The 24,568-nt window shown below is 36.7% G+C and overlaps 1 protein-coding gene across 1 annotated transcript in view; it reads left to right on the top strand.

Annotated features, from left to right (window-relative positions):
• The first annotated feature begins 1,058 nt into the window (after positions 1 to 1,058).
• The window catches only part of Ca-beta (Calcium channel protein beta subunit), a 440,977-nt gene continuing 417,467 nt past the window's right edge, over positions 1,059 to 24,568 (top strand). The window contains exon 1 of the mRNA XM_070106634.1: positions 1,059 to 1,165. The gene's annotated coding sequence lies outside the window, so the exon portion shown is untranslated. The remainder of the gene's footprint in view (positions 1,166 to 24,568) is intronic.

Below are 24,568 nucleotides of genomic sequence, written 5' to 3' on the forward strand. Positions count from 1 at the left end.
TTTGCCGTGTAGATCCGTCACTGGAGAGAGATTATCTTTTCAGAACTTGACATAAAGGAATAAAGTAAAGGCTTTCTCTAGAATGATACAAAATATCTTGATATAGAAATAATATTATGTAAGCAGATTAAAAACAGTTTTTTTATATACTTATATGTTCCCAAACTACATATATCGTCAACTATTATATATGGTATATACATATGTATTAGAGAAATATATAATGTGTTAGCTTCACAAGAGCTCTTTCCACATACATTCCATCAACACTTCTTCGTCTGCATATGCTATTGCTTTCACTGCTCCTCCATTAAGTTGCACTATGTGTTCCGAATTATGCTTTTTAACCCGATTTAAAAATAAATTTAAATTCGCTTCAGTGCTCTTTAAAATCACACAAAGCACTACAGCTATGCATCTTTTTCTCACCAGTATAAAAAGTAGAGTTTTTATAATTATTTTCTCATGAGTAAAGTGGCTACAAGAACACAACAATTTAGCAGCAGGGAAATTGTGATTACGAATAAGTCAATGCATTTCTCATAGAAAATGTTGGAATGTTTATATTAATATTACAATCCCCTATCAGATGGAGTATAAAAAAATATTTAGAAACAAAAACAAAAACATAGATAAATAAATATTTAAAATAACATTTCAATTAAAACTTTTTGAATGATTAGAAATATTTTCTTAGTTCCTAATATCATTCCTGGTTTGACGAAAATTCTATGTGCGTATGTAATATTTTACTTCGAACACAGACATAACAATAATTTGAATATACTAGTATACCCCGAATAACTCTAGTGTAATCCTAAGTAGTAAGCAGTGGCCTCACCGATTATTTATATTATTGAATAGTTTAAACTATATAAATAATACGCCAATTTTAATCTGCAAATATTTAAACCAACTTTACTATTCCTATGAAGAGCTAGGCTATACATTTCTATGTATGTAGATAAAATATTTCACCATCTCCTTATTGCTTATTTTTATTACCTACAGTCTGTTTTTTTTTTCTTGGTACAAAACGCCGTTTAGCACTGTGGTACTGAACTCACTTTTCAATGACGTTATAATCTTTAACAAGCAGTTTTAATTTACCTTTTTACTGAAGTGGTTGTTAAAAAACTACCTTATGGACTTGAAATTAAATTTAGTAAGTAATTTATCAAACCAAAGTATTTAGTTTGACCATTAACTCATATAATTGCGAAAATATTGAAACTAAATGTATGTGTACTTACGAAGAATATAAAATTCACTTAAATTGCTACGAAAGTTGCTGCAACATTGTAGATGCTGCAAATAAGTAATTTGTTTGTTAATTTCAATCTTGATGTAATTATTATTACAAAGTGCGAATAGTTTTATATAAAAACCAAACTGTTGATATATTAGCAAGGTGAAAGTTTTATGAATGTGTACAAATTACTACCATTAATTCGACATTTCGTTTTATGAATATACAAGTAAACAAGCAAAATTAAAGAATGGTTTTAAAATTTATTTGTATCGAAACAAAGTTTTTTTTTTGTTACGCCATAATTTGAGAACAGCTAATATTATTCGACAACGCACGTACAATATTGGCTTGAAATATAAAAAATTCTAAACATACACATACATATGTATATCCATATCTAATAAAGTTGGAATATGGATAAGGGAAGTTAAGTTTAGACATGTTGGACATTACATACTGTCGATAATTGTAAAAAGGTTAAAAAAGCGATTGTCGATGCATGTTGACAAGTTTTTTTTTTAAATTGTAATCCTTGTTATTGCTAGATCAACGTTTGGTAACGGCGGATATAATACTTTACTTTACTCTTTATCGAATTTGATATAATTCTCTGGTAAAATTTAAAATAAAAAGTCTGGGGATAGGAGTAGGTTAATGTTAATGTAGTTTAAATCTGTTGAGTGGGCTGTAAAATATGACATTTCAACATAATAGTGCAGTTTTTAAACGGATCCATATCTTATTTTATTACCTTTAAACAAAAATTTTACATTTCTGCATTTTCTTTGGAAAATTGACATATGTCTAGTTTTGAACAATTTTTTTCAGAGTATACGTGTTTTATCGCTATTTTCACATCCTAGCATCACGACATTTAATGTTTTCCCGAGCTTACGTGGGATATCTCTAGGAGCTTGTAAATTATGTGCTTTAAACTTATTATAGGTTACCCATAACATATTATACTTGTACATACAACTCGAGGCAAAATTAAAATGGGGAGTTTTTATACGGTATGTCTTATCACTATGTAAAAATAAGCAAAGGGGTAATAATCTTTTAGCGAGTAATCTAGGAGGCATCGTTGGTTTGACAGGTTGTGTATGTATGTACTCATACATATCTATAGAAAGCTATGCCAAAACTGAAAAGTTAGCCAAATCATGCACCTTGGTGAACATTTAACAACGATCAGCTGCTCAATATGTTGCTTAAAGCCACCTATGCTAGAAGATTAAATAAGGCGATCCAACACAACGACTTCTAGGCGCAAATAACAAATTGAGGAAGTGTGGGTGGTGGCCATACAATTGCATTTTAAAGGAATCTTAGAAACTAAATAAGAGGGAATCGGAGACAAAACATTAAATAATTATCTGTATGAAGGTCACGATTTTGGTCGATTGATTCGAAATTTTATATATGGTGGTCAATGTTTTAATCTAAAAGTAATTGCTTTGCAGCGGTGAGATAAACCAAAAACATATGTTAAATCTAGAGGGTGCTTGTCATTGGGAACCGCAATATTTTTTAATGGCTTAGTACGTCTGATTTGTATTAGAATTAAACCATTACCTAGAAATTAACGCTCTCATCTCTTCATTGCTAACATGTTGATACATATTACATTTGTATATATACCAATAATTTTTAAGTGTTGTAGGAAACACTTTCGCTAGTAATACAAACATATTGTATCCTGAGCATATACTGCACGAATTGGATTCCGGATGTCTCTCTCCATCTGCCTGCATCTTCTTGAAACTTGGCACAAGTTTTGGTATTTTACATACATATGTAAAATCGGAATGCTTTTAATCAAAACTTTAAATTGATATATGTAATTTACAAATTGGGCTACACAACTTAAATTAAGGATAATTGTGGTCCGATATCTTCATAAGTAAAGTGTACATATCGCATAAACTGCAAATGCTCCATCAGCTCAAACAAGTTCAAACATTTCTCTCTACTCAGTCCTGTCATCAGTTCTATTACAAGTTTAAGCCGTTATAAAAATTAAACTGCAATAAATTTTTTAACAAAGTTAATTTTATTTATAAACGTATATAGTATATACGTAAATAGCAGCACGCACAGTTTCTATTGGTATTGACGACGCTGCCCGAACTAAAGATTTTTTGATACTTAAGCCATGCGATCCAACTCTGACAATAAGCGTCAGTCCAATGGATTCCAATCTGGACTTCCAAATGGCCAAACATCTGCCGCTATAAAACCAGAAATATTGATTTTAAAGCACTTTTGCCTATTGTACTGGAGCAGAATCTTTCAGAACAATCTAATGCTTTCCACCGAAGCTTAATTGTTATAGCATGTCTTTTAAAACATCCTGCTGGTACAATTTTGCATTAGTTTTGATCGCTTTTTCACGGAAGTGAAAAGGTGTAACGCCTTTACAGTAGACTCCCCACCAAACCATTACAACAGAACACGTTGAACTCTTGGAATAACATTTTTTCGTCTTTACAAAACGGCAAATTGTATATTAAAAACTTTAACAATGAATTTGTTTTCACCTGTTAAAAGATAATTCCATAGCCACTAAACGCGTGTGACTGAAGAAATCGCTTGCATCTGTTGAACCTAATTTTCTTCAAGAGCGATGTCAGAAGATGATTACGACTACTTCTCTTTCTGTCATCAAATGAAGATGTTTGAGAAAAACAAACAATAGTGCGATAAACAAACTTCCACAGAATCATAAGTTTTTGAGAAGTTCATAAATTTCACCTGCGCTTTTTCCACACTTATGCTGAGATTTATAGCGGCAATATACTATTACAATCATTACCAGCACCAAAGATAAGTGGTTCCCCGACATTCGGGTCTACGTAACCGGAAAGGACCCAGATTTTTATCCAGCCAAGGACTGTCAAGAACTGCAACAACAACAGCATAAGTGACAGCTGTGATTTTTATACTCTTGCAACATGTTGCTACAGAGTGTAATAGCTCTGTTAACTTAACGGTTGTTTGTGTCACCTAAAACTAATCGAGTTTGATATATAGTTACGTCTGTCCGCATGTCCGTCAGTGCAAGCTGTAACTTGAGCAAAAATTGAGATATCTTGATGAAACTTGGTACACATGTTTCTCGGCACCATAAGACGGTTGGTATTGTATTAATCTACAACCAATAAATAGTCATAACTAAGCTCCACAATAAGATACAAAGCTGTTATTTGGTACAACGAATCGCATTAGGGAGGGGCAGCTGCAGTTTAAAATTTTTTGAAAAAGTGGGCATGTAATAACCAAATTCACACAAGGCAAATATTTAAGTGCGATAAATCTTAGAAGAACTTACACTCTAGATGTTACAAGAGGCCTTTATTAGAGCCGCTCCACTCCAATGATTTTAAGCAGATTCGGTAAATAAAATAAAAAACTATTCCGAAAATATATGAAATTATATTATACTACATATGAAAATTTCCGTTATTCTATCAAACCTTATTATGTTAATGGTTCAGTGATGAACATGAATGGAGTAGGTCTCGACCTTGGTTTTTGGTTGACGTTTTATACATCAAATATAAAATATAGCCTCTCCTCCCCGGGAACCGCTTTTGCCTTACTTCAGGGTTATACCCGAACTTAGGCCGTCCTAACTTGTTTACATGGAACTCACTTATGGTGTATTTAGTGTAGTGTTACTGATTTTCTCAACGTAGTCAGATTTCTTTGCCCTTTTTTGTTGTTCATAACGATAACTTGTAGGAAAGTTAAAAGGTTACGCAGTCTATGAGGAGTAGTCAGCATTTAGGATGCGTTTTCCAGTGTCTCATACCGTGCATACCCCCAAATGCTTAAAGTGTTGCCTTGCCAATGCGGGATAAGTACCCAAGAGATGCTCCATTGTTTTATTTGTGCCATGCTCTTGATATTTCCTTCAGTTTTCTCGATCTGTCAGCACCATTCTGTAGGCGTATTCCGCCACCAGACTTTGTCCAGTGAGTATTCCAGTCATGTTCCAACAGTCCCTTCTATCGACTGCTAGTACCAACTTTGTATATTTCTGATCAACCGTTTTACGCTTACCATGCTCCTGTACATATTTTCATAAGCCTGTCCCCCACACTACTGCAACGTAGACCAGAATTGAGCTTACAATTGCTTTGAAGCACGAGTGCATGAAAGAGGGATAAGAGCCTTTCTTAAACTTTCTTCCACAGCGGTTTGCTGTCTAAGACTACCCCTAGGTATTTGGGGTGGTCCTTGCGAAAGAGTTGTGTATTTTCTAGTAGAGAAGTTATAAAATCTTCTTATATTATATTATACTCCGGCACAGGACCGGATTTAATTACAATGCAGCCTTTATGAACCAACATAAAATGTGAAGATCGCTTTTTACAATGATTAAAAGTTTCATTCATGGCTGAAATAAATGTGCTTGTAAAAAAATACTTAGTTTAAATTTACTCATTGTTTAATTATAAGGAAATAATTACATAATTTACAATTTTATACGTAAATAAATCTTAATGTCGACAAACAAATTATTGCTTAAGAAGGGCAAGTTGTAGTAAATCCTTTTGATATTAGCTCAACATAATTAAATTCAAAACAATCCAATGACGATTAAATCGTCTGACAAACAACATTTGAATTTGTATTAAAAATATATGAAAATACTGATCATAGCTGGCGAATTGTGAGATCGAATGTATCTTCTCAAATGCAAACGCGTCTTACTTTTTCGCACACTGATTGACGATATTTGCAAGTGTTCAAGTAAATCCGATACAAAACAGCTAAACAATTCAGCCGATTTCCACATACATAACATATAACGTAAAAAGTTCTTGACCGAACGTTCTGCGCTGCAAATTGCCACAGCTAATGTGACGAAAATTCGATATGCTATCTCCAACCAGTATATAACTCGTTAATCCGCGAGTGCCTCAAAAGGTTGGTGAATTTTTTTCCAACTTTTTCTACAACAATGTGCGTGAAAGTATACAAACTCGTCATCCAATGAAAATTCGATCTCCAAGTTGTAAATATTTTTTGAAAACAACTATATATTTTTGGAATTTTGCACAAAATTTCTTCCTCCTTATAAATTTACTTTAAAGCGCGCATTTTATTTGCAGCACCGCTTAAACTTTTGGCCCCTCACTCATGTTAATAAAATATACACATATAACCTCAAAATGATAAGATAATTATCGAATTCAATTGTTTTTAACACATCGAATTCAATTGTTTTTAACACATCAAATGCTCAAATGTGTTTCAGCCTTCCGGTTGCTCTATACTGTATATGGTATATGGTATATCAGTCAATATATAAGATATCTTAGCAGAATTAAGTGGAGATATAATATTGGGTAGTGTCGAAAACGTCTGAACTAGGTCCACAAATTACCCCAGCTCCTAATTTCTCTTATAATGTTTGTGTTTTGATATTTTCGTCTCTTAAATAATATTTTTATACTCTTGCAACATGTTGCTATTGAGTATAATATTGTTCACGTAACGGTTGTTTATATCACCTAAAACCAATCACGACAGATATACGGTTATTTATATGTACATACATACCTATGGTATACAAATGATCTGGATGAAGAGGCGACTTGAAATCCGGATGACTGTCACTCCGCCCGTCCGACCGTCCGTCCTTCAGTCCGTCTGTGCATGTGTAACTTGAGCAAAAATAGAGATATCGTAATGAAAATTGGTACCCGTGTTCCTTGGTAAAAAAAAAATAAGTTCGTAGATGGGTGTAATTGGACCACTCCCACCAAACGCCATTAAACAATAACCTATTTAATTTTTTTATTTTATTTTAAGCATTTTTAAAACGATAATAATGTTTGATGGTACTACAACTGGTTTTAGAAACTAACGAGCAGTTTTATTTTAATAGCTAACAAAGAAGGAATCTCGTAATTTCTTGAATTTTTTGGTATTCTAACTACTAGCTAAATTATGTGTTTTTTCTTCAACAGAAGCGACATCTGTCTAAAATTAGATTTCTCACTTCCTCTGGCTGAAATCTTATTTCTTCGGCGACTGTATTAGGGCGCGATGAATATCAACATTTCTAATGTACCAGGAGACCTTAACAATACTCCTTAGCACCTTATTTTGGAAACGTTGAATAATAGTTATGCTTCCATCATTGGCGCAACCCCACAGTTGCGCACCATATGACCATACTAGCTTGATGATTTGTTTGTATAAAAGTACTTGTAATTTGTTATGTATGGACAGGTTCGACCTTCATCCAATTAGCCTTTCCGTTTTTGACAATTTCAGGTTAATTTCAATCCTTTTCATCTTACTGTGCCCTTTCCAGCGTAATTTAACATTGAGTGTAATGCCAAGATATTTGGCTGTATTGGCATATGGTATGCAGACATTAAAAATACTTATAGGGTGAGAAGTAATTTTTTGTTCGACTTTATGTTTTTTTTTTCGTTACTTAGTCCATACGGAGTTGATTGCATGTTGCAGATGCATCGCTGCTTTTTCTGTTGTGTTTTGAACGCAGAGTATTGCCGTGTCATCACCAAAAGTGGCAGTCAGACTGTTTGGTACTATCGATAAATCTCTAGTATATATCATATAAAAAAGTGGTCCTAAAATACTTCCCTCCGGTATGTCTGCTTCAATCTCTTTTAGGTCGAAGTATTCATTCCCTTGTTTTACACGAAAAAATTTAGGGGTGTTATACATTTGTAGTAGAGCACAATACTCAACCGGAAAACATAATTTTATTTATGCATTAGGCCAATAAGGCCTTCGTTCTACACCTTATCGCATACCTGCGAAACGTCAAGGAATACCGCTGAGCACACTTTTCCTCTTCCAGCGTTTTTTCGATTTTAGATATTACTTTACGAATTTGTTCAATTGTAGAATGCTTGTTTCTGAAGATGAACTGATGGGATTAACTGCTTTTTAGCGATGATAGATTTAAATAATTTTTCAACAACTTTGTGTTGCGAATGTGTTTGCTTTATCACAATCACGCTTAAGATATTTGGTGTTTGTTGCCATTTGCATCATAACTTTCTTTTCCTGGTTATTAAAATTTGTATGTCTTTAGGGTAACTAGAACCTCTCCGGAGTATTGTCCCAAGCAGCTTGTTGAATTTCTTTTGTATACCTGTCAATTTCTAGCTCTAGTTGTTCGATTGTTGTGATTTGTGGACATTTTATTGTAACCTAAAGTACTTTTTTGAACGAAGTCCAGTCCGAATTTTTATTGTATAGTTTCAAATTTGCTTCTTTTATAATGACTTTTTCACTTAGTGTTAAATATATTGGGGAATGATCAGAGCCCAAATCTAGCCCTCCTTCCATTTCTATGAAATTTCGGTATACTTTCCTGGTAATAAAGAAGTCTATTACATCGGGTATTTTGTTGGTATCTATTAGCCAATGAATTGGTTCCGGTCGATGCAAACTCACATCCAGTTTTCTGAGCCGCCTGGAATAAGTCTCGTCTTTTTGATGTCGTTAGGTGCGATCGCCACCACAAATAAATTTGTGAGCGTGCATATTGAGAAGTTCTTTATATACCTACATCAATGAGAATTTTGGACCTAGGCGGGCATATATTGCAATAATTGATAGGAGTAGGTTCATTGTTTTTAATCTAACAGTTGTGGTCGGAATATTGTGCGTAGTGGGTTTTCCATCTTCATAATGCTCAATATTGATTTTAGTAATTACAGCAGTACGTTCCCTAGTAAACTTCATAGTTTTAGAAAGTAATGTGACCGTGCATCGTAAAATGAGTTTCGGATATATGTAAGACATAAATATATTTATTTTCTCTTTTTCCAAAATTATTTGAATTTCTTCTTGGTGCTTTAATAACCCATTCGCGTTCCATGTCAAAACCTGGAGAGCCCCATTTATACCTTAGAATTCGTTTTATGTTTATTTTTCGAGGTTATCTAAACGACTGCAAAAATCGACATTAAATTCCTGTTTATTTAATACCTCAAGAATTTGAGTCAATTCATTCAACTTAGGGTTTTTGGCGTTCATTACTTTTGAGTTACTTTTTACAACTTCGGAAAAACTAAACTTACTCGTCTGTACTCGATGCGGGTTATTGAGATCATTTTTATTTATGGTGGAAGGATTATTTGATGTACTGGAAAAAATAATAGAGACTTTGTGTTTCATCAAGTTTTTGTTTCGAGTACTTTGAAGCTCTTTGGCGACAATACATCCCCTATAGTTGGCCGTATAGCTTTCGCCACAATTACAGCATTTGGGCTTTTGGCACTCATTAGCTTTGTGCTTACCACATACCATTTTGACATTTTGAAGCAGAAATTCTTGGTATGTCCCAATGCCTGACCAAAAAAAAAACTTATAAAGCGCCATAACTAAGCACTAAATAAAGATTGCTATTTGGAGCAGTTGGTCGCAGTTGAAAATATATGTACATATCTCCTAATCCATTAAAGCTATTATAACCAAAACACAAACACTATAAAAATAAATAAAATCGAACGATAACCCCGCCCAATTTCCATATAACGGCTCTGTCAAAATCTACTAAAAGCGCGTTAAATCAGAAACATAAAATTTTGCACCCGAGATCATAAAAGAGAGCTTTATAGGAGCCGCTGTCAAAAGTTGACAACGGGCGTGGCGCCGCCCACATTTACGTGAAAACCTTCTTATATCTCGGCAGTTGCTCCACCGATCTCAACCACTTTTGACAGGTAGCATTATTCAGACCTTTCTATGTCACTGCGCTAAGCGAAATCGGTTTACAACCACGCCTACTTCTCATATAACGAAATTTTAAATACCATCTGATTCTTTTACTTTCCAATATACAAATTAAGCACTAAAGAATATATCGGGATATAACTTTTCACAAATATTGAATGTATTATCGCCAAAGAGCTTCAAAGTATTCAAAACAAAACCTTGGGGAAACAAAAAGTCTCCATTAATTCGTCCAGTACTTCAGATACCGGTATTAAGTGAGCGTTGTGAACGAGCCCTAATTTTTTTTCTGTTTGGTTGGCGTGACATCTGTCAAACATATTCAATAACCGTACAGTCATTGAAAAAACTGCATCATACTTTTTCATTGTGTTGAAAATGTCAAATTTTGAACCGAAAAGTGATCATTTGCGAAAGGTATTAATTTAATGCTCTAGCAACATGCAAAAGATGGTTTCAAAGGTTCAGAGATAATATTTTTATGTGAGAAATGAAGAATGTGGAAGACCACCAAAAAATTTGAAGACGCCGAACTGCAAGCAATATTTGGTGACGATGATATTTTGAATCAAAAGCAAATGACAGCCATGTTAAATGTTGCATAACAAACAATTTCAGAAAAAAAGTGTGGAAAATGGATGACACATGAATTCAATGAAAGACAAATGGAAAACCGAAAAAACACTTGTGAAATTTTGCTTTGAAGACACGAAAGAAAATCAGTTTTGCATCGAATTGTCACTGGCGATGAAAAATGGATTTATTTTTAGAATCCTAACCGGAGAAAATCATCATCTTGAACACAAAGCTAAATCGGTTCAGGATACAATCAAAGTACTTGACTGGGAGCTGCTGCTCCACCCGCCGTATTCACCAGACTTGGGCCCTTTCGATTACCAATTGTTTTCATCTATGGGACATGCATTGGCTGAGCAGCACTTCGATTCCTACGCGGAAGGCGAAAAATGGGGTCAGATTGGTTTTCTTCAAAAGACGAACATTTCTATTGGCACGGTATTCACAAATTGCCAGAAAGGTGAGCAAAATGTGTAAAAAGCAATGGTCTATACATTGAATAATTTTTTTTTACTTCCTAATTCAAAATTAGTATTTAAATGACTATAAACTCCCCTTCCAACTACACCGCTTCATCAGGGTGAATAATGACACACCCTAATACAACACACCACACCTTGGAACACAACTCGCACTCACAACATACACGACCACACTGCACACGATGTCACCACAGAAGTTGCCACCATACACGATGACACCCCACACAATCAACAATAAAAGAGGGATTGGATTTTCAATTCAACACATTCGAAATAATTCCGATCTCTTTTGCGCAACGTCACCGTATAATCGCTATCTCCGCTACCGCCCTTTTTAAAATCGTGGTATTAACTTTTAGTTCAAAAGTTGAGAAAATAACATTTAATAAAAAAAAATAAACAATTTTAATTTAAACATAAAAAGAGCGTTTTATTAAAAAAGGGAAATAACATGTCTTTCGTGAGTGCTAACATTGTAGCATAATTATTCATGGTCCTTCGAGCCTTACCGAAAGGCACCTTTGGCTTTTTATAAAAGAAAACACTTATACAAACAGTGCGGTGTGGTGATCAAATATACATAGTGAAAATAAAATACATAATTATGTATACCCATACTTAACACAAAGTTTAGTGACAGAACATATAATAAAAATAAAAAAACCAACGAAAAGAGTGCAGTGAAACAAAACAGTTAAAAACACAAAGTGCATTTAAAAAACAAAAACTACAAAACTGTGTAAGCAAACAAAAAAAAAACTAAAAGACATATCGGGCGCGAAACCTAAAAGCACTTAAACACAAAACAGAAATAAAAACTAAATAAACGGGCGCGGATTTAAACACATAAACTCAAATTGTTTAAACAACAAATAACACAACACTGCTGGAAGACTTCAAAAGAAGAGGAAGAAATGAATTGGAACAAAACGCCTAGGCTCATAAACATACACATATAATATATTTTCATGGGTGGAATACCAAGTGAGCGTATTTACTCCTTAAATATTTATTATACGAAAATGCCCATATGTATGTACAATTTATAGGTTTATATATAACTATATAATACCTGTAATACCAAATCCGTTTAACAATTGAATACGGTTACCAAACTGGTTCAATTTTCGGGTTTAATTTACGGGAAAACCGAAAACAGTTTGGTGTAATATATAGAGACATACATAAAATCAAATATCTAATTATTTAATGCCTATCTACTAGCTTACCTTTGTGTATTCAAACACACCAATTAACAAACACAAAAAACTAATTCAAGTATATACTTGCACATTTCTCCAGCAAGGGGTATTGCATGTATTGTATATGTTAAAAAAAAAAAAAAAAAAAAACAATAAGCAGGATTGCATAGACTAAGTAAGCAAAGGCACAAGTATAAATCGAAACTCAAATATAAAAAACAACAAGTAAGGAAGGGCTAAGTTCGGATGCAACCGAACATTTTATACTCTCGCAAAGTCAAATGGTATACTCGTTTGAGATTTCTTTGTGGATTGACTGATATTTTCGGTAGAAGGTCAACTATAGGCAATGGGGTCCATATATTTTGTACTTAGGGGTTTGAACAGTTTCGGTTCGATTTAGACAAGTTTTAGCCGCAAGGTGGCATACTTTCATTGCATTATTCACGCAAAGTTTTACGCCGATATAATCATTGTTACCTGATTTGCATAGTGGAAAGTGAAAGAATCAGATGGAATTGAAAATGGTGTTACATGGGAATTAAGCGTGGTTGTGGTCCGATTTCGCCCATTTTCGCACTATGACATAGAAACATGAAAAGAACGTTATGCACCGAATTTGGTTGAAATCGGTTGAGCAGATCTCAAGATATGGGTTTTCACCTAAAAGTGGGCTGTGCCACGCCCACTGACTAATTTTGAACGCGGTTCCTATAAAGTTATCTCATACCATCCCAGAGAAAAATTTAATGTCTCTGGCGTGTTTAGTGCTTGATTTATCGCGCTTTTAGTAGTTTTTAACAGTACCGTTATATGGGGAGTGGGCGGAGTTGCTACCCGATTTCAACTATTTTCACACCGTCAATAGAAGTGCTAAATACATTTGCTTTTAGTGAATTTTGTTATTATAGCATTAGCGGTTTAGGAGATATGCACATTAAACCTATTAGAGGCGGGACCACGCCCACTTTTTAAAAAAAGTTTTAACTGCAGATGCCCCTCCCTAATGTGATCCTGTGTACCAAATAACAGTCTTGTATCTTATTGCGGAGCTTAGTTATGGCAAGTTATTTGTTTTTGATTAATGGCGTTTTGTGGGCGTGGCAGTGGTTCGATTACGCCCATCTGCAATACCAACCGTCTCACGGTACCAAGAAACATGTCTACCAAGTTTCATAAAGATATCTCAAATTTTACTCAAGTTAGAGCTTGCACGGACGGACATGCGGACGGACGGACGGACGGACAAACAGTCACTCGGATTTCAACTCGTCTCTTCATCCTGATCATTTATATATACATAACCCTATATCTAACTCGATTAGTTTTAGGTGATACAAACAACCGTTAGGTGAACAAAACTATTATACTCTGTAGCAACAGGTTGCAAGAGTATAAAAAGAGAAAAAAAAAAACATACATATATGCATATTTCCTTAATGCTTACATCTTATATCTATATATATTCTTGATATACATATTTACATACAAACTTACAAGCATATATACATACTTGCAGACGGGACATACCTGCATATTACTAATTTCTTTTCTCGCGCTCTCTCTTCGTATTGCGAACATACGAACGAGCGTTTACATAAGATCATACGGCATAGAATTTGCCTATCCCATTTTACTCTACACTGGGAATAATTAAATTAAAATTTAAAATAATTTCTAAAAGTATACACTTCAAATTCGCAAGTAATTTAACAGCGGTAAAGTGAAAACGAATTCACTGAATTAATTTGAAAATTATCAAAAACAAAATCCAAAAAAAAAAATTATAACCAACAACATACTTACATACATACATATGTATACATATATTGGTATATACAATTTTATATAATATTTTCAAAGTCCTCATAGGCAATTATCCGGCAATACCCCTTGTAACAAACAAGCTGGATTGCGTACAAAAAAAAAATAAAAGCACATTGATCTCTTCAACGAGCTCTCAATTGCATTAGAAAATTAACATATATACGCACAAACAATCCGTGCATACTTATATACAAAGTGTATTGATCTCTTCAACGAGCTCTCAATTTCACGAGCACATAAATATATACTAACAAGTCCGTGTATTAGGGTGTACCTATTCAAGACATCTATGAATCGTTATTGGAAATGAAAAAACAAAATATTGACAATTTTTGGACTCGTCTCCAAACGGCTCATGACGCCATTGTAGATTATGACAATTCAGATCTACCACACGATTTTAAATCATCGGCTTACGCACTATACGAAAACTGCTTAGACCAGTACGAAGAAACAAAAGCTATGATTTCTGATCAATTAAAGCTAATAAAAGCGATTGCACCTACTCCACATCCGAGAGTAGAGCTGCCACAAATTCTAAGTCAAGAGGCAAGCTCAGGCATCCATCTCGAGGTGCCCGCATGTGACACAGAAATATTTTATGGAGGTTATGAAGAATGGCCGTCCTTCCGGGACATGTTCACTGCCGTTTACATCAAGCATCCAAAATTATCAAAAGCGCAAAAATTGTATCACCTCCGATACAAAACTAAAGGTCAAGCAGGCGCAATAGTAAAACAGTTCGCACTAAATGACGACAATTTCAATTTGGCTTGGGAAGCTCTAAAAGCAAGATATGAAAATGAAAGAATATTGGTCGATAACCAAGTAACGACACTAATAAACTTGCCTAAAATTAAAAAAGAAACAAGTGAGGAATTTGTTAGACTACAATCCACTGTTTCTAATTGTTTGTCGGTTCTATCGACACAAAATATTCCCACAGACTGCTGGGACCTTATTCTGGTAAATATATGCACCGCAGCATTACCAGAAAAATCGTTACTTTTAGGGGAGCAATCGCTCTCATCACGAAAGAAATGCCCCACGTGGCAGCATATGAAAGACTTTCTAACTACCCAGTACGGAATCGCTGAAAGGGTAGACAAAAAGCTAATTAAAACAAAAAATGTACAACACGACCAAAAAAGAAGCTTCAATAGACCCCAAGCTAGTAGCAAAAATAAATTAAACAGAAACTTTTACAAAACGCAATCGTTCACATCCGAACAGAATAAGCATACGTCTTGCGAACTATGCACAAGAGGGCATATGCTACAATCTTGCGAGATATTTAAAAAATTAAAAATTCACGAATGAAACAATTTTATAAGAACAAAAAGATAATGTACAAATTGCTTGTCACATACGCATACTCATAAAAATTGTAAAAGCAAATTCAATTGCATCTAATGTCGAAAAAGACATCACACAATGCTTCACTACAGCACATTTCCCAGCTCACCCCAAAAGAGTTCATATATTAGTATAAAAAGAACCACGGGTTTAGTTTCAACTACAAATCCCGAAAACCACAATACCGAAAATTGCCTAATGACACCATGTTGCTCAAAGGCACAAAACACTCAAACGCTACACAGCGAAATACAAAATAGGGCATTACTACCCACAGCAGTCGTCTCCATCGAACATCGAGGAGAACTGTTTAAACTTAGGGCCTTAATAGACCAAGGATCACAACGATCTTTCATAGCGTCTAGGGCACAAAATAGGCTACAACTGCCAACAAAACAAGCCAACTTTGAAATCACGGGAATGGGCGGAAGAGTAGTCCAAAACTGAAATAAAATCTGCCCCATTACCCTGATTTCCCCCCAAGCGGATAAGAGAATTAAAGCAGAAGCTATAGTCTTACCGCAGCTAACAAATATGCTTCCAAGCTATCATACAAATAGCACGCATTGGCAAAAGGTTTCACACCTGAAGCTAGCAGATCCCAACTGCAATACCCCCGCTCAAATAGATATAATAGTAGGCAGCGACCTTATACCGCAAATAATGCTTGAAGGTGTTGAAAAAATTTCAACGACCCTTCTAGCCCAAAATACTATATTCGGTTGGATTCTAAGTGGACTAGTTACTGAACCAGTTTCCACATCAACAACTCAAGTTGACGAATATTCAAAAGAATACCTTAATTCACAATTAAGGAAATTTGAGGAGTTAGAAAAATGCCCCCTCATATCAATTACAACCCCAAAGGATCAGTATTGTGAAGACTTCCACAATGCCACAACTACTCGATCAAATAATGGCCGGTACGTCATACGACTACCACTAAACTCCCAATGTTCCAACACTCCACTAATTGGCAGAAAAAACCAAGTTAGAGTCCCTTCTGACAAGATCAGGTTTAAAAACACAAATATGTAACTTTTCGACCCCGCAGGATGGCTTCTGCCAATAATGATACAAAAATCCTGCTTCAAAAATCTTGAGTTATGTGGCGCGCTACTACTTGCCAAAATCGCACTTAACATAACATATAACAAAATTGTCCTAAGAAAGTCGAAAAATCGACACCTCTCTTACTATAGTGCCTGATAGTTGACAACATTTTCATAATGTATAAAATTTCAAAAATAAAGTTAAGGGATCACCATATTTACAATGTGATACAGTGACGCACCCAGACCTACAAAAAACAAAGGACGCACTTATCGCAACTATCTATACGCTCATCAAACGGGTAGTTTATGGGAACCACTTGTAAAAGTTGTAAATCTCACTTCAAAAAGTGGGAGAAAATCATAAATCTTACTCTCGCAAGGTCCCTCTTCAAAAGTTTGAAAGGAGCACCCATTCTGGCCATATCTGAGCCAGGCGCGGAGTCGCTATCCTATAAGTCGATAATACAGAAATAATAAATGACCGCCAATAAATATAATGTATCTACAGGTATCACATAATAATAAGTCGTCAAGCCAGAAAATTCATATTAAGGGTATATCAATATGACCCCCTTACGCACAATAAAGCTGCTTATCTTATCTGAGCACAACATAAAAATACAAAATTTGATATAAAACCAAATTCGCCTATGTTATACCGTGATACCTGGGACATTTACAGCATATCTGTACTACTAGGCAAAATATTCGCCTAGGGGGCCCAGGGTGTTTAAATGACTATAAACTCCCCTTCCAACTACACCGCTTCATCAGGGTAAGTAATGACACACCCTAATACAACACACCACACCTTGGAACACAACTCGCACTCACAACATACACGACCACACTGCACACGATGTCACCACAGAAGTTGCCACCATACACGATGACACCCCACACAATCAACAATAATAGAGGGATTGGATTTTCAATTCAACACATTCGAAATAATTCCGATCTCTTTTGCGCAACGTCACCGTATAATCGCTATCTCCGCTACCGCCCTTTTTAAAATCGTGGTATTAACTTTTAGTTCAAAGGTTGTGAAAATAACATTTAATAAAAAAAAATAAACATTTTTAATTTAAACATAAAAAGAGCGTTTTATTAAAAAAGGGAAATAACATGTCTTTCGTGAGTGCTAACATTGTAGCATAATTATTCAATTAGTATTTCGTTTTCACAAAATCTTTGTTTACATAAACCTGAATTTTTTCTCTAAAATATTGCTTATTTATATATATATATTGGTTGGCCGTTATTTCCCTTCCGCTTTTTTGTCTTTTGAATTTCGCGGCTATGCACAAAGCGCTACAGAGCTCGTATCTGGCAACACTATACATAATTTGAAAGGTCTTGACATAACCTACAAAACAACGCTATGCATGATTAGTTTGGATATTGCGTTCAACAGTTATAGACGTGTAAACATGGAGTTCACTAACGCCGAAATTCGCGCTATTTTAAAGTTTTCCTTCGTTAAAGGCAAATCCGCTAGAGAAACGTTCCGTGAGATTAATGGTGTTTTGGGGGATGGTACTCTATCACTTCGAACCACGGAGGAATGGTTTCGACGATTCAGAGCCGGTGAAAACGACACCATGGATAAGCCAGCCGGCGGAAGACCTGTGACGACAAATACCGATCAAATCATGGAATACATCGAGTTAAACCGGCATATGGCATCTCGTGACATCGCCCAGTAGATGGGAGTTAGTCACCAAACCATTTTGAACCATCTGCAGAAGGCTGGATACAAAAAAAAGTTTGATGTTTGGGTGCCGCATAATTTGACGCAAAAAAACCTTCTGGACCGAATCAACGCCTGCGATATGCTGCTGAAACGGAACGAACTCGTCCCATTCTTGAAGCGGATGGTGACTGGCGACGAAAAATGGATCACATACGACAATATCAAGCGAAAACGGTCGTGGTCGAAGGCCGGTGAATCGTCCCAAACAGTGGCCAAGCCGGGATTGACGTTCCTGGCCGGTTTTGTTGTGTGTTTGGTGGGATTGGAAGGGAATCATCCACTATGAGCTGCTCCCATATGGCCTGACGCTTAATTCTACCATCTACTGCGAACAACTGGACCGCTTGAAGCAGGTGATCGACCAGAAGCGTCCAGAATTGGCCAACAGGAAGGGTGTAGTGTTCCACCAGGACAACGCCAGACCACATACTATGTTGATGACTCGTCAGAACCTACGGGAGCTCGGATGGGAGGTTTTATCGCATCCACCATATAGCCCGGACCTGGCACCAAGTGATTACCATCTTTTCCTGTCCATGGCGAACGCGCTTAATGGTGAGAAGTTGGCCTCAAGAGAGGCCTGTGAAAATTGGCTCTCCGAGTTTTTTGCCAATAGGGACGCAGCCTTCTACAAGAGGGGTATAATGAAGTTGGCATCTCGTTGGCAACAAGTTTACGAACAAAACGGCGCATATTTTAACTAAATCCGATCACTGTAACACTTTTTATAAAGCATTGATGAAGAGCAAAAAAGCGGAAGGGAAATAACGGCCAACCTATATATGTATGAGAGGTTTTATTTTATTTATTTGTTTGGATAACTATTGGTTACAGAAAACTGGTGCATCGGTTACCACGCCACTTGCTGTGCGTTTTTATTGGCTTCCAATTGATTACAACTTCCTAATGTGTTGGTTACCTTCTTTCTTATAAATAAAATTTTTTTATTTTTTTCTGAAATTTACTTGTTTATCACTATAGATAAATTTTTTCTTTCTATTTTTAAAAATTCTTATAATAACTTTATTTTTATTTTTTAATATTAGCATTTATATTTCTGTTCATTAGGGTGTTTTATTTAAAACCTTTTCTTATTTATTCACGGATACATTTATGAAAATTTAAGCCTTTAATTCTAAGTACTTTCTTTTTGTTTTTTTCACGTTTTTCACATTTTTATCGAAAAACTTCTAAAGGAAAATTTGTAGGAAATAAAATTGTTGACAAAAAAGGTCCGTACGTTCATGTCATAAAAGCGAATATGACTGCATCTCTTTCTTATACATTCAAGTTTCATAGATGTTGCTCCTCTTACAACATAATTTTTCGTTTAACAACAAAAAGTTTCAAATGGCTAAGTAGTGGTGTAGAGGTCAAACTTTACAAGTGTAATAGTAAATGATTATCTCCGTCTAGTCGGGAAATTATTAAAAATTAATTTTCTGTCATGCTAAGAATACTCTGAAAAGAAAAATGCATTTTGAAAATGCGATCAGCATACTTACATAAAACACAACACGAAGTATCGAAGAAGACCGGAATGAGTCCATACACCATAGGGCTCAATATTTGGATCAGTGCCCAAACCCCATCACTTTTACATACTTTTCAGCGATGAAGCCCAATTTTGGTTAAATAGGTACGTTAATAAACTAAACTGTTGCATTTGGAGTGATGATAATCCACAACTTATGATTATACTTGGAAAGAGTTTTAGGGAATTGCTAAATGTTTTTCTATGGCAGTTTATTAATATGCAAACTTCTTTTATTCCATGCCACTTTAGCGCAACCTAGTGCTTGCCCCTGCTAAAACTACAATAGAGTATGCGGATACCTCATTAAAGTGGTATAACTTTTTTCTTCAATGCTGTCAAGTTTTGTTTTACATATTTTAGCTCTTTTTTACTATTGGGAATGGTTCAAATGACAAATGAAATTACAAATTGATTTTTCCCTTGTATTTTTAAAACACAAGACTTAAAATCAATCATAACAGGATCCAAGATTTAAGTACATTAGAATGCAGTCCTGCGCATAATTAGCAAGGATCCAAACCAATACCAGTCAGCTGATTGCTGAATGCTGAATGATCAGCATAATTGTGTCCTCCTTTTAGCATTGCTCGCATTCCACTCTAGCGTAGGGAATGTAAAAGTAAAATTGAAACATTCAAACTATCCATATATGTATGTACATATGTATCATATGGCGTGATGCTATATCCCATTGACCACATTTTTATTTAGGAAGGAATTTAATAAAGATGCGACCTATTCCGTAACAGACTGTTGTAAGATCAAGACGACTCCTTTTATTTGGTGGAAATTAACATAACTTTATACATCTTTTTTGGTGCGTCTTGTGAGGAACTATTCGATCCTGATTCAAAGTTAAATTTACAAGCTTGAATTGTGCACATTGGAAAACTGACAGAAACAGCTACCTACGATCCAGACAGCATTGAGTGCGACGTGATTCGCGGGCAATTGGATAAACATTTCGGGAGGTTCATGGAGTATCATACTGACTTGGTTTCCTCAGCATAAGCCAGTGAATTGACCACGCATGACGAATTCTTGGCTGCAACGGAATTGCTGTACACACAAATATGTATTCGACTACGTCGTAAGTTACGCCAATGTAAATGCAGACAGCGTACCATTGGTTGGCGGATTATATACTGGTGGTTATGAGGACATGTGGCAGGAATTGAAACGGCGTTTTGACAATCCAGGATTGTTGGTTGAATCTAACGTGCAGCGTATCCTGAATTTGCCCAACCAACCCGTCGAATCTCAAAAGTGCTTTCTCCGACTAGTCGACACCGTGCAAAATGTGATACAGTTAAGCGGCTCTCATTATGTTTCAGTTGTCTTGGGGCTGATCATGGATCGCGCCATTCTACATCGCGTGATCTCATCAATCGGCAATGCGCCAGTTCTTACAACTCGAGCGGCGGCTGATAAACGATCCATGTCTTCGTAAGCAGTACATCGGATTTATGCGAGAATACATTGCTCTCGACCACATGAAGGTTAGCAAAGAAACGTTCATTGGCAAAGAAACTGGTTACTTCATACCTCATCATGCGGTAATCACCAAATTTCGCTTGGTTTTCAACGCTTCCGCGAAGACTTCTCATGAGACATCCTTAAAGGATACACAGTTTTCTGGACCACAGTTACACGCAAATATTGTCGACATTCTTAACCGTTTTCGCAAATTCAACGTAGCAATTACTGCAGACGTTAAGAAAATGTTCCAACCAATATTGATAGACAAATGACATCGTAATGGGCAGCGGATACTCTGGCGTGAATCACCAAATAAACCTCTTCAAGTATATGAAATAAAGACGGTAACTTATGGAATGGCGTGTAGCCCATTCAATGCAATACGCGCACTGCGTCAATATGCGAATGATAATTATAAAGACATCTATGACCCAAGATGATGATTATTTGGATACCGTTACTCGTGCTCAAGACGTAGCAACTGTTTTGGAACAAGGACAATTTATTTTGGGAAAGTGGAATTCCAACTCTACACTCTCTGGAGTTAGACAACTCTACGACAAAGGTATTGGATGTCAACTGGGATCCGGTCAGTGACGAACTCTTCTTCAAGGTTAGCATGGTTGATGACACCTCAATGCATACTAAACGAGGGGTTTTGAGTGACGTGGCGAAACTATACGATGGGGTATTAGCACCTGTAGTCGTGTTGGCCAAACTTTTCATACAGGACTTATGGAAGGCTGGTCTGCCATGGGATGCCGAATTCCCAGCAGAGCTGCTCAATACATGGTTGATATTTCGCAACAGCTTGCAAGATGTTGCACGGCTTCGTATTCCTCGTTGGCTGGGTATACTAGTGGGCTCTTTGGTGCATTTACACGGCTTTTGCGATGCTAGTAGTAAAGCATATGCAGCACTTATATATAATATGTTCAAACCATCGATAACAGCGGAATGTCACGCACCGTTCTGGTTTAAGCGAAGACGAAGATAGCACCAATTAAGGATGTGACCATACTGCGCCTCGAACTGTGTGGTGCTCATCTTCTAACCAAGGTGCTATACAGGGTCCGCCAACGGATTAGTATGTTTTTCAAATGGGTAGTACTCGGCGTCTGGGCCCCTCAGAGTGGTGGGGTTGGTCTCATTGTGTTCACAACGAAGGGGAGCTTTTTTTAGGTCAGTACTTAAGATGGTTTGGACCATGCAGCAACGTGTCAGTGAAGAAATCCGACGAATCCCTCGGGCCATGTTGGGCAGTGTGGCTACGAGCTTCATCTCGAGACTCGATTCATGCATTACTGCTGATGGCCGCCATATGCTCGACGTGAACTTCAGAACGTGACTTTATCATAAAAATCTCCCTTCTTGGGAACATTTTAAGACCAGAATTAAAAATATATCTGCAAAAATGATCGAGTTATGTTTTTTTGAAATCAATACTAATCCGTGTAGCTTACATCCAAGCCAATTCAGATATTAATGCTTGAAAACACATTTGCTCGGAATCGAATCCAGCCGACTGTGCAAGCAGTGCCTATCTCCTGCTCTCTTAGCAGAGCATCACCTTTGGTGAACGGGACCGACGTCCATACACCGAGGTGTGGGCTGCACAATAAGCCTACCCACTTTAACGAAAGAGGAAGAGCAACTCTCCATAGCTGAGTCTCGTTCGGTCTCCATCTTTGTTTTTAGAGCTGATTACCAGTGGATTATGATATCCACGAAAGAGAAGCGGATACCTCTCGTAGTGAAATTTAGCAAATTTGGTCGTTTACTCAACACCGCTGTTTGGTTAAGGCGATAGTTACCGAAATATCATGGTTACAGGAGCGATGTAGTTTCTGTCAAAGAGCAGCACTGGGCGTTACTTCTGCACGTTCGACAAGCACAAGGTAATAATTTTAAACACGAAACTAAATCGCTTGAATTGCATTCTAAAATTGTGGGTCGTGGTCAAATCATAGCACTCAATCCCTTTCTGGATACTGACGGCATACTGAGAGTAGGTGGTCGACTCACCATCAATGACTTAGATAAAGCTCATTGATATCAAATTATAATTCCACGTGGGGCCCTGGCTTACTTGCTAGTCTCTGATGCGCATACACGTTGCCTACATGGTGGTATACAACAAATGCTGCAGTTTCTTAGACAACGTTTCTGGTTTATAGGGGCACGAGCTCAAGTAAAGTCTTTCATCTGGACACTGGACATGTCGTAGGCATCTCCAAATTATACAACGCCAGCAAATGGCTTCGCTTCCAAAAGAACAAGTACTAGTGGCACCACCATTCTCTCGTAGCGGATTAGATTACTGCGGGCTATTCCATGACCGTGTGGGAATGCATCGCGCTACCCCGACTACAAAAACATATGCTGCCATATTTGTTTGTATAGCTTCACGACCGGTACATATTGAGCTGGCAGAGGACTTAAGTACACAGGCATTTATAGATGTTTACGATCGTTTCATTGGTCGAAGAGGTATATGCACCACATTATACAGTGACAATGGAACACAATTCGTAGGCGCGAAACGTCAAATGCAGGAAGACTTAAGAAATTAAGTAGCGACACATGCTCAACAACATTTGGCAGCTAAAGGTACCTGTTGAAAGTTCATAACCCCTTACGCACCTCATCATGCTGGTTTATGGGAGGCGGCAGTTCGTTCGACTAAAAAGCATCTGCTGCGTGTCATGGGCAGTCAGACGCTGCGTTACACTGAGTTGTCTACAATCTTGACTCGCATTGAGGCGTGAGTGAATTCGAGACCACTAATAGCTCTCTATGATGATCCTGAAGGTGGGATAGCTCTAATTCCGGGGAACTTCCTGATTGGACGTCCACTTAATTGTCGCCCAGATCCTTCATTACAATGGACTAGAGCGGAACCCAATGTTCAGCGTGGTGACGTCGTTCTTATACGTGCTGAAAATCTACCACCATCGGTTTGGTGTATCGGACGGTTGTTTGCCGTTTACCCGGGCAGTGATGCCTGGTACGAACCGTGACGATAGAGTACAATGCAAACCAGAGATCATCAGATGGAGCTCCTATTAAACAGTGGTGTCAGCGACAGGTGCAAAATTATGCCGCCTAGCAGGTTCCGCAGAAGAATTACTAACCCGCGAGGGTTCAGTCGGGCAGCATGTTCAAGATTTAAGTACATTAGAATGCAGTCCTGCGCAAAATTAGCACGGACCCAAACCAATACCAGTCAGCTAATTGCTGAATGCTGAATGATCAGCATAATTGTATCCTCCTTTTAGCATTGCTTGCATACTAGCGTAGGGAATATAAATGT

The sequence above is a fragment of the Bactrocera oleae genome, chromosome 3 (genome assembly GCF_042242935.1).
Source record: "Bactrocera oleae isolate idBacOlea1 chromosome 3, idBacOlea1, whole genome shotgun sequence".
Taxonomy (NCBI): Eukaryota; Metazoa; Arthropoda; class Insecta; order Diptera; family Tephritidae; genus Bactrocera; species Bactrocera oleae.